This window comes from Mobula birostris, chromosome 28 (assembly GCF_030028105.1).
Source record: "Mobula birostris isolate sMobBir1 chromosome 28, sMobBir1.hap1, whole genome shotgun sequence".
NCBI lineage: Eukaryota > Metazoa > Chordata > Chondrichthyes > Myliobatiformes > Myliobatidae > Mobula > Mobula birostris.
In genome coordinates this window covers 34,344,023-34,351,580 of record NC_092397.1, presented here as the reverse complement: position 1 = coordinate 34,351,580, position 7,558 = coordinate 34,344,023, and the positions used below count along the sequence as shown (strand labels likewise).

The 7,558-nt window shown below is 46.1% G+C and overlaps 1 non-coding gene across 1 annotated transcript; it reads left to right on the top strand.

Moving 5' to 3' along the window:
• Positions 1 to 4,605: 4,605 nt before the first annotated feature.
• On the top strand, positions 4,606 to 4,677 carry trnag-ucc (transfer RNA glycine (anticodon UCC)). The gene has a single exon. It is a non-coding gene; the product is annotated as a tRNA-Gly (tRNA).
• Positions 4,678 to 7,558: the final 2,881 nt, after the last annotated feature.

The window sequence follows — 7,558 nt, the reverse complement described above, 5'->3', positions numbered from 1 at the left end:
TGCCGATAAGCCAGTGCTCCACCCATTGCCAACTAGAACCAGGGACCAATATTTCATGATTTGAGCAAAAGATCAGAGGATTCTTTTCTGAATCTTAATGCACCCTCAGACATTGGAATTCATTAACTGACAGGTTTTTTGGATCATATCCTTGTATGCTTTTAAGGGAAAGAGAGGGGGATAGTTTATATGGTGGGGAGGAATGTTCCTGGGGCAGACAGGAACATGGAGTTTAATGTTGAAACAGGACAGCTGTGACCTTATTAAATGACAGAGCAGGTGGGAGTTGCTGAGTGAGGACCCCTGCTCCTCATTTGGATGTGGGTGTGAGCATGTGGTGTGCTGACCAGGACTGTACACAGAGCTCCAGCCGTGACCCCACTTGTGTCTATACAATTCCACCAGAGCTCCCTCCCCTGCAATTCTGTACCTTCAGCCAACAAAAGCAAGCCTCTCATCCGCCTTTTAAACCCATCGAATGCTCCGTCCTTCTAACCTGAGGAATCATTCCACATGCTCTCCCTCTGACCCTCTATTCTTCTCCAGATTCCACAATGTACCGTCTGCCTCCTCGCCCTGTTTGGGCTCCCCACCTGCATCACCTCACCTCCCAGATTAAATTCCACCTGCCTACCTGTCCAGTCAACTGACACCTTCTTGTAGTCCTCAGCTTTCCCCCTCACTCTCAGCCACATGGCCAACTACACTGGACACAAATATTATGCTTCCTGTTTACTTTTAGGTACGTATATCTTATGGATTTGGGCTGCTGATATTGAAAATCACTATGCTATGTCTCTATCACACACCATCTCTTTGAAATTGCCTATATTTTTTATATTTCAATTCATAATCCAGGTCAGATTATTTGATGCCAAGATTAAGGGAAGCATTTGTGTTGGTCCACAAATCAAGCAGGCCAGCAACAGCAGGCAATTCAAAGAACTTCTATTGGGACCAGAGAAAATCGCATGCAATGCATTCAAGGAAGTTGTTGAAAATGTTCCATATTTTCCCAGGGACCAGGGAAATATTGACCAGCTGTGTTTCACTGTAACTGTTGTACTGGAAATGTGTGTCTGGGTCCTGGGCTCAGTGTGGGACTGAATGTCTCTGCTGTCTGAGACTGTGGAACGAATGAGCTGTCAGTGCCTCTGTGCTCAGTAACACACCTTGTGTGTGAGAGATGGAGCTACTGTTCTGTTCATTGAGCCTTGGCAAGAGGGAACATTGACGTACATTGAAGTCTTTCCTGCAGGTGGGACAAGGAAAGTGAAAGAGGTAAAAGGCAGACACGGTGTGAAGCGACTGGTGCAGCCAGTGCCAGTGTGTGAGGCCACTCACAGGCTGCAGCTCTCACCTTCTTCTGAGCAGCAGATGGAGGAGGCTCCAAACCAAGGAAGAGACAGACAAACCCCACCACTTCCTGTACGGATCCGGGAGTGGAACAGAGGGATGGACACAACATTCATTTCCCATGGGATTCACCACTCAGAATACTCACTGTCCAGCAACAACAGACATTGGGAAATGGGCTAATGGGAAACTGTCTTCCCATGGTCAGGGCAGAGGAAGCAGCAATCATAGTCAGCAGCAACTTCTTCCCACTCCGCCACACTCGCCGTGGCCCAATCCCAGTGCAGGAATTAATTCTCACTCCACATTCAAGCTACAGTACCTAGGCCTCTGCAACTGGATCCATGACTTCCTGACCGGAATACCACAATCTGTGCGGATTGGAATAACATTTCCACCTCAATGACAATTAACACTGATACTCCACAGGGTTGTGTGCTCTATTGTCTCTACAACCACAACTGTGTGGCTAGGCATCGCTCAAACAACATTTATAAATTTGCTGATGATACAACCACTGTTTGCAGAATTTCAGATGGTGACAAAAAATCATAAATTAGGGTGAACTACCAGTTAGTGGAGTGTTGCTGTAGCAACAATCTTGCACTCAACGTCAGCAAGATCAAAACGCTGATTGTGGACTTCAGGAAAGGTGAGATGAAGGAACACAAACCAATCCTCATCAAGGGATCAGAAGTGGAGAGAGTGGACAATTGCAAGTTCCTGGGTGTCAGCAACTCTGAGGATCTAACCTGGATGCAACATATGATGCAGTTATGAAGAAGGCAAGACAGCGGCTATATTTCATTAGGAGTTGGAGGAGATTTGGTTTGTCAACTAAAACACTAAATAAACTTCTACAAATGTACAGTGGAGATCATTCTGACTGGCTGCATCTCCATCTGGTATGGCGGGGGGGGGGGGGGGTGGTGGGGGAGGCTTCTGAACGAGATCAAAATAAATAGCCAAAACTTGTAAAACTGGTCAACTCTACCATGGGGCCAGGCTCGGTAGTACACAACATCTTCAAGGAGCGGTGCCTCAGGAAGGCACCGATCATCATTGAGGATCGCCACCACCCAGGACGTGCCCTTTTCACACTGTCACCATCGGGAACGAGGGAGAGAATGCTGAAGGCACACACTCGGTGATTCAGGAACAGTTTCTTCCCCTCTGACACCCAAATTCTGAATTCTCAATAGGCATTGCACCCATGAGCACTACCTAACTACTTTTTGCTTTTAATTTATGTTTTAATTCATGTTTAACTACTTACTTTAACTTAAATATTTAATACTTAATGTAACTCAGTTTATTCTCTATATTTATTTATCATGGATACTATTGTACTGCTGCTGTAAAGTTAACAAATGTCACGATATATGCCAGTGATATTCAATCTGATTTTGATTAAGTTGCTAATTGAGTCTGCCTCTACCTCTCCAGCAACAACTTCCATTGCCCTCACTCCAGAATCGATACCATTCGCTCAGCAACACACGCACAGTTCTGGAGAAGCTCAGCAGGCCAGGCAGCATTAATGTAAAAGAGTACATCTTTGGCATCTTAGGCCAAGATCCTATGTTTATAAGTAAAAATAAAACACATATACTGATTTAGAATAGTCCAAACACCATTCTCCCATTGTTGATAACGCTATTTGTCCAAGACCTTCCCACATAGGAACTATTACAACCCCTTTTCCACAGAGCCCCATCATCAGCATAGAAAGCCAAACTGAACTCAGGCCCAAGATGATTAAAAATATAATTAACTATCAGATTAAACAATATTAAACTTATAACACTATCCTGGGGAGGGAGGTACGTTTTCTTCCGCAAACTCTGATGACCACCCTCCCTGAAAATGACCCCCCAAAACAAAAAAAATGATACCCATTTGCAAAACCAACACCAACACCAAGCTTAATGAGCTTAATAAGAAGCCTCTCCCTCCATCGCATATCATAAAACTATTTCAATGTCCAAAAACACTGCAACTACTGATTCTTTCAGTGTAAAAGGATTTCCAGATATCATTCCCAGTAGTACAAGGGCGTCATAGATCTCCCTTTGCGAAACCCACATTGGTAGTGACGAAGTAATTCTCTCTTATCTAAAACAATCATCAGCCTAATTACTATCATTTTCACCATTATTTTACACAGTGAGGAAGTGAGACAACAGGCCTGTAGAAACTAGACAGCATCGGATCCCACCCAGGTTTTACAACAGGCTTCACCACATGCCTTTTCCAGTCTCCTGGCAACATTCTTTGCTTCCAGGCCTTCTTATAAAACTCAAGCAACTTCTTTTAGACTGCCTCAGGCAGATACTGGAGTACAGTATATGATAGTTTCCCATATCCTGTCCTGGTCTATAGTACATGCCTTACTGGTGGCAAATTTCCATTTAGCCAATGTAAAGTCATCATCCATGGCAATCTCAAATGCCTCTTGTTTCTCACAAATCTTCCCACTGTCCACCAAGAGACTCTTTCATCTCTTAAAAAACTCATCCCCTAAATTGTCTAGACTATGTCTGTTTGCAAACGTGTTTCTCAAACACTTTGCCTTTTCGTTGTCCTCTGCATCAAATTTCCGTTCTCCACTAATACTGGAATCTAGTTATAACCTCTGACACCATTCATCTTCCTCAGCATTCTCCACACCACCATCAGAGGATCATGGGACGGGAGGCCTCGGGAGAAAGAAAGAGGGAGGGGGGAATCCCAGAGGATAGGCAGGGAGCATAGTGAGAGGGACAGAGGGACAGAGGGAGAAAAAGAGAGAGAAATATATATATATATATATATATGATAATAATAATAGATAAATAATGGATGGGGTGGTCCCATGATCCTCTCATATCCCTTTTGCCAATCAACTGTCCAGCTCTTGGCTTCATCCCTCCCCCTCCTGTCTTCTCCTATCAGTTTGGGTCTCCCCGTCCCCCTCCCAGTTTCTAACCTCTTACTATCTCTTCTTTCAGTTAGTCCTGACGAAGGGTCCTGGCCCGAAACGTCGACTGTACCTCTTCCTATAGATGCTGCCTGGCCTGCTGCGTTCGCCAGCAATTTATTAAGTGGGTTGTATAACTCCGGTCTGTTGGGGATGGCGATATTAATTTACCGGAATAGGACCTGCAGCAGAGTGAGGAATGATCTGACAGAAAGCAGCTCGGGGACTGGTCGAATCACATGGAACTATGGGAGACCCCTCACTACTCAGATGCTTTGCTACGTCATTGAGCGATGGTGGTATAGTGGTGAGCATAGCTGCCTTCCAAGCAGTTGGCCCGGGTTCGATTCCCGGCCATCGCAGGCTGTACAGTTTTACACTACATAACATATAAACCTCTAACATAGACACGATCTACGCAGAACTCCATGGGCCAAGTAGTCAACTCACGCTAATTCAGGCTGTGAGTGTAAATTGATTCATTAATTATCATTCACTGGTCGTGGATCACAGTTGGAATTAACATCCCTCAAGAGTTTCTCGTAAAATCCTGTTCTGACTCTATTCCAGATTCTCCAAGAATGGACACTTCACAGGAAGGATCGGCAGGATTTGTAGTGTTGCCTGATTGAAGTGTTTGACCTTGTTTGCCTTCATTGGAATATCAGAGACTGAGAGGAAACTTGACCAAATTATCAGAATCAGAATCCTTTATTATCGCCAAGTATGTGACACATACAGGGAATTTGATGCCGGTTTCCCTGAGCTCTCGCTGTACAGAATCAAAAAGCAAACAAAACAATAGTGCAAATAACCGTGAACTATATACAATGAGGTGCTGAATACCAGTGCATGTACAGGTGGACTTAGTTTATAATAGACTAAAATTCAAGTGTTCATAAGACTAATGGCATACGGAAAGATACTGTTCCTGTACCTACGTGTCCTGGCATACAGTGATCTAAAGCGCCTACCAGAAGGAAGGAGTTGGAACAGGTGATGTCCAGGGTGTGGTGGGTCTACAGTGATGCTGCTTGCTCGCTTCCTGACTCTATGAGTGATATAGATTGGGCAGATAGTCAGAATTGGTTTTCCAGGGTAGGGATTCGAAATTCTAGCGGGAATGAATTTAAGGTAGGAGAGAGTTTAAAGATGTGCGGATCACGCTTTTAGACAGAGTGGGGCGGGTGCTTTGAACGGGCTGCCAGGTTCAGAGACGGAAGGGTGTACGATGTGTTTAGATAGACACATGAATATGTTAGTGTGGAGCGACATCGATAGAGGCACAAAGAGAAAATCTACAGATGATGGAAATCCAAGCAACACAGAAAATGTTGGAGGAACTCAGCAGGCCAGGCAGCATCTGTGGGAAAAAATGCAGTCGACCTTTCGGGCCGAGTTCCTTCATCCGGACTGGAGGAAAAAACGATGAGTAATCAAAATTAGACGGTGAGGGGAGGAAGAAACACGAAGGTGATAGGTGAAACCAGCAGGCGGAGGGGGTGGCTGGTAAATTAAAGACCTGAAACTTTGATTGGTGAAAGAGATACTGGGCTGGAGAACAGGGAAGGAGAGGAGGCCATGGAAGAAAGAGAAGGGGGCGGAACACCAGAGGGAGGTGACGGGCAGGTAACAGATAAGGTCAGAGAGGGAAAAGAGAATGGGGCTTCGTGAAGGTGGGGGCATTACCGGAAGTTTGAGAAATCAATGTTCATGCCATCAGGTTGGAAGCTACCAGACGGAATATAATGTTTTGCTCTTCCACCCTGAGCGTGGCTTCATCGCGACAATACTGGAGGCCATGGGCTGTTATGTCGGAATTGGAATGGGAAGTGGAATTAAGATGGGTGGCCACTGGGAGATCTGGCTTGTCCTGGTGGAGGGAGTGTAGGTGCTCGGTGAAGTGGTCTCCAATCTGTATCGGGTCTCACCGATATACAGGAGACCACACAGGGAGCACTGGATACAGTAGATGACCCTAAAAGACTCACAGCTGAAGTGTTTCCTTACCAGGGAGGATGTGTAGGGACAGGTGTAACACTTGTTTCACTTGCAAGGATAAGTGCCAGGAGAGAGATCAGTGGGAGGGACGGACGCACATGGGATTCACATGGAATCCCTGCAGAGAGCAGAACGTAGAGGGGGGAGGGAAAGATATGTTTGTTGGTGGGATCCCGCCGGAGATGGCGGAAATTACAGAGAATTGTGTGCTGGAGGCGGAGGCTGGGCGGGGTGGGAGGAATTAGGTGAGGACAAGACAAACCCTCTCCCTGGGGGAGGGAGCGAGGATGCGGTGGGGGCAGGCGTGAACAAAATGGAAGAGATTCTGTTGAGAGCAGCTTTCATAGTGGAGGAAGGGACGCCCCTTTCTTTGAAAAAAGACAATATCTCCTTTTTCTTGAATGAAACGCCGTATCCTGAGAGCAGATGCGGCGGAGACGGAGTAATTGAGAGAAGGGGCTGGCATTTTTACATGTAACGGGGTGGGAAGCGGTATAGTCCAGGTAGCTATGAGAGTCTGTGTGGTTATAATGGACATCAGTAGACAAGCTGTCTTCAGAGATAGAGACAGAGAGATGAAGAAAACGGACTGAGCTGTCGGATATGGGACAGGTAAACTTTTGGGCAGGGCGGAAATTGCAGGCAAAGCTGATGAAGTGGATGAGTTCCACATGGGTGCAGAAAGAGGTAGCAATGCCGTCATTTATATAGTGTAGGGAAAGTTAGGGAGCGACACCAGTGTAGGCTTGGAACATAGACTGTTCCACGTAGCCGACACACAGGCAGGCACGGATGGGACCCATGCCGGTGTCCATGACTCACTTTGTGTTTAAAGGAAGTGGGAGGACAAGTTCCGCCAGACGGAGGTGAATGGTGGTGGAGGAGAGCTGGTTGGGTCTGGTTTCCCGATGGAAGCGGAGAGCTGACAGACCTTTCTGGTGCGGGAGGAGTGGGGGGTGGGTGGTTTGCTGGACGTGTATAGGGATTGGACATCCATAGTGAAAATGAAACGATCTGGAACCTATGTGGGATGAAACCAATTCGACTCCAACTGAATGATCCAAAATTTAATCAAGACCACGACATTACATCCGGCAAGTCCGTTAGTTCCAGGAATGTCGGTCGAGGAAATATACACCAATGGTCAAAGAGTATGTAACTTACACACTCCTGACAAATATATACCTTGCGCCCCTGGTACTGTACTCTCTCTTCTCCCTTCTTCAATCCGGCTGAAGGTAC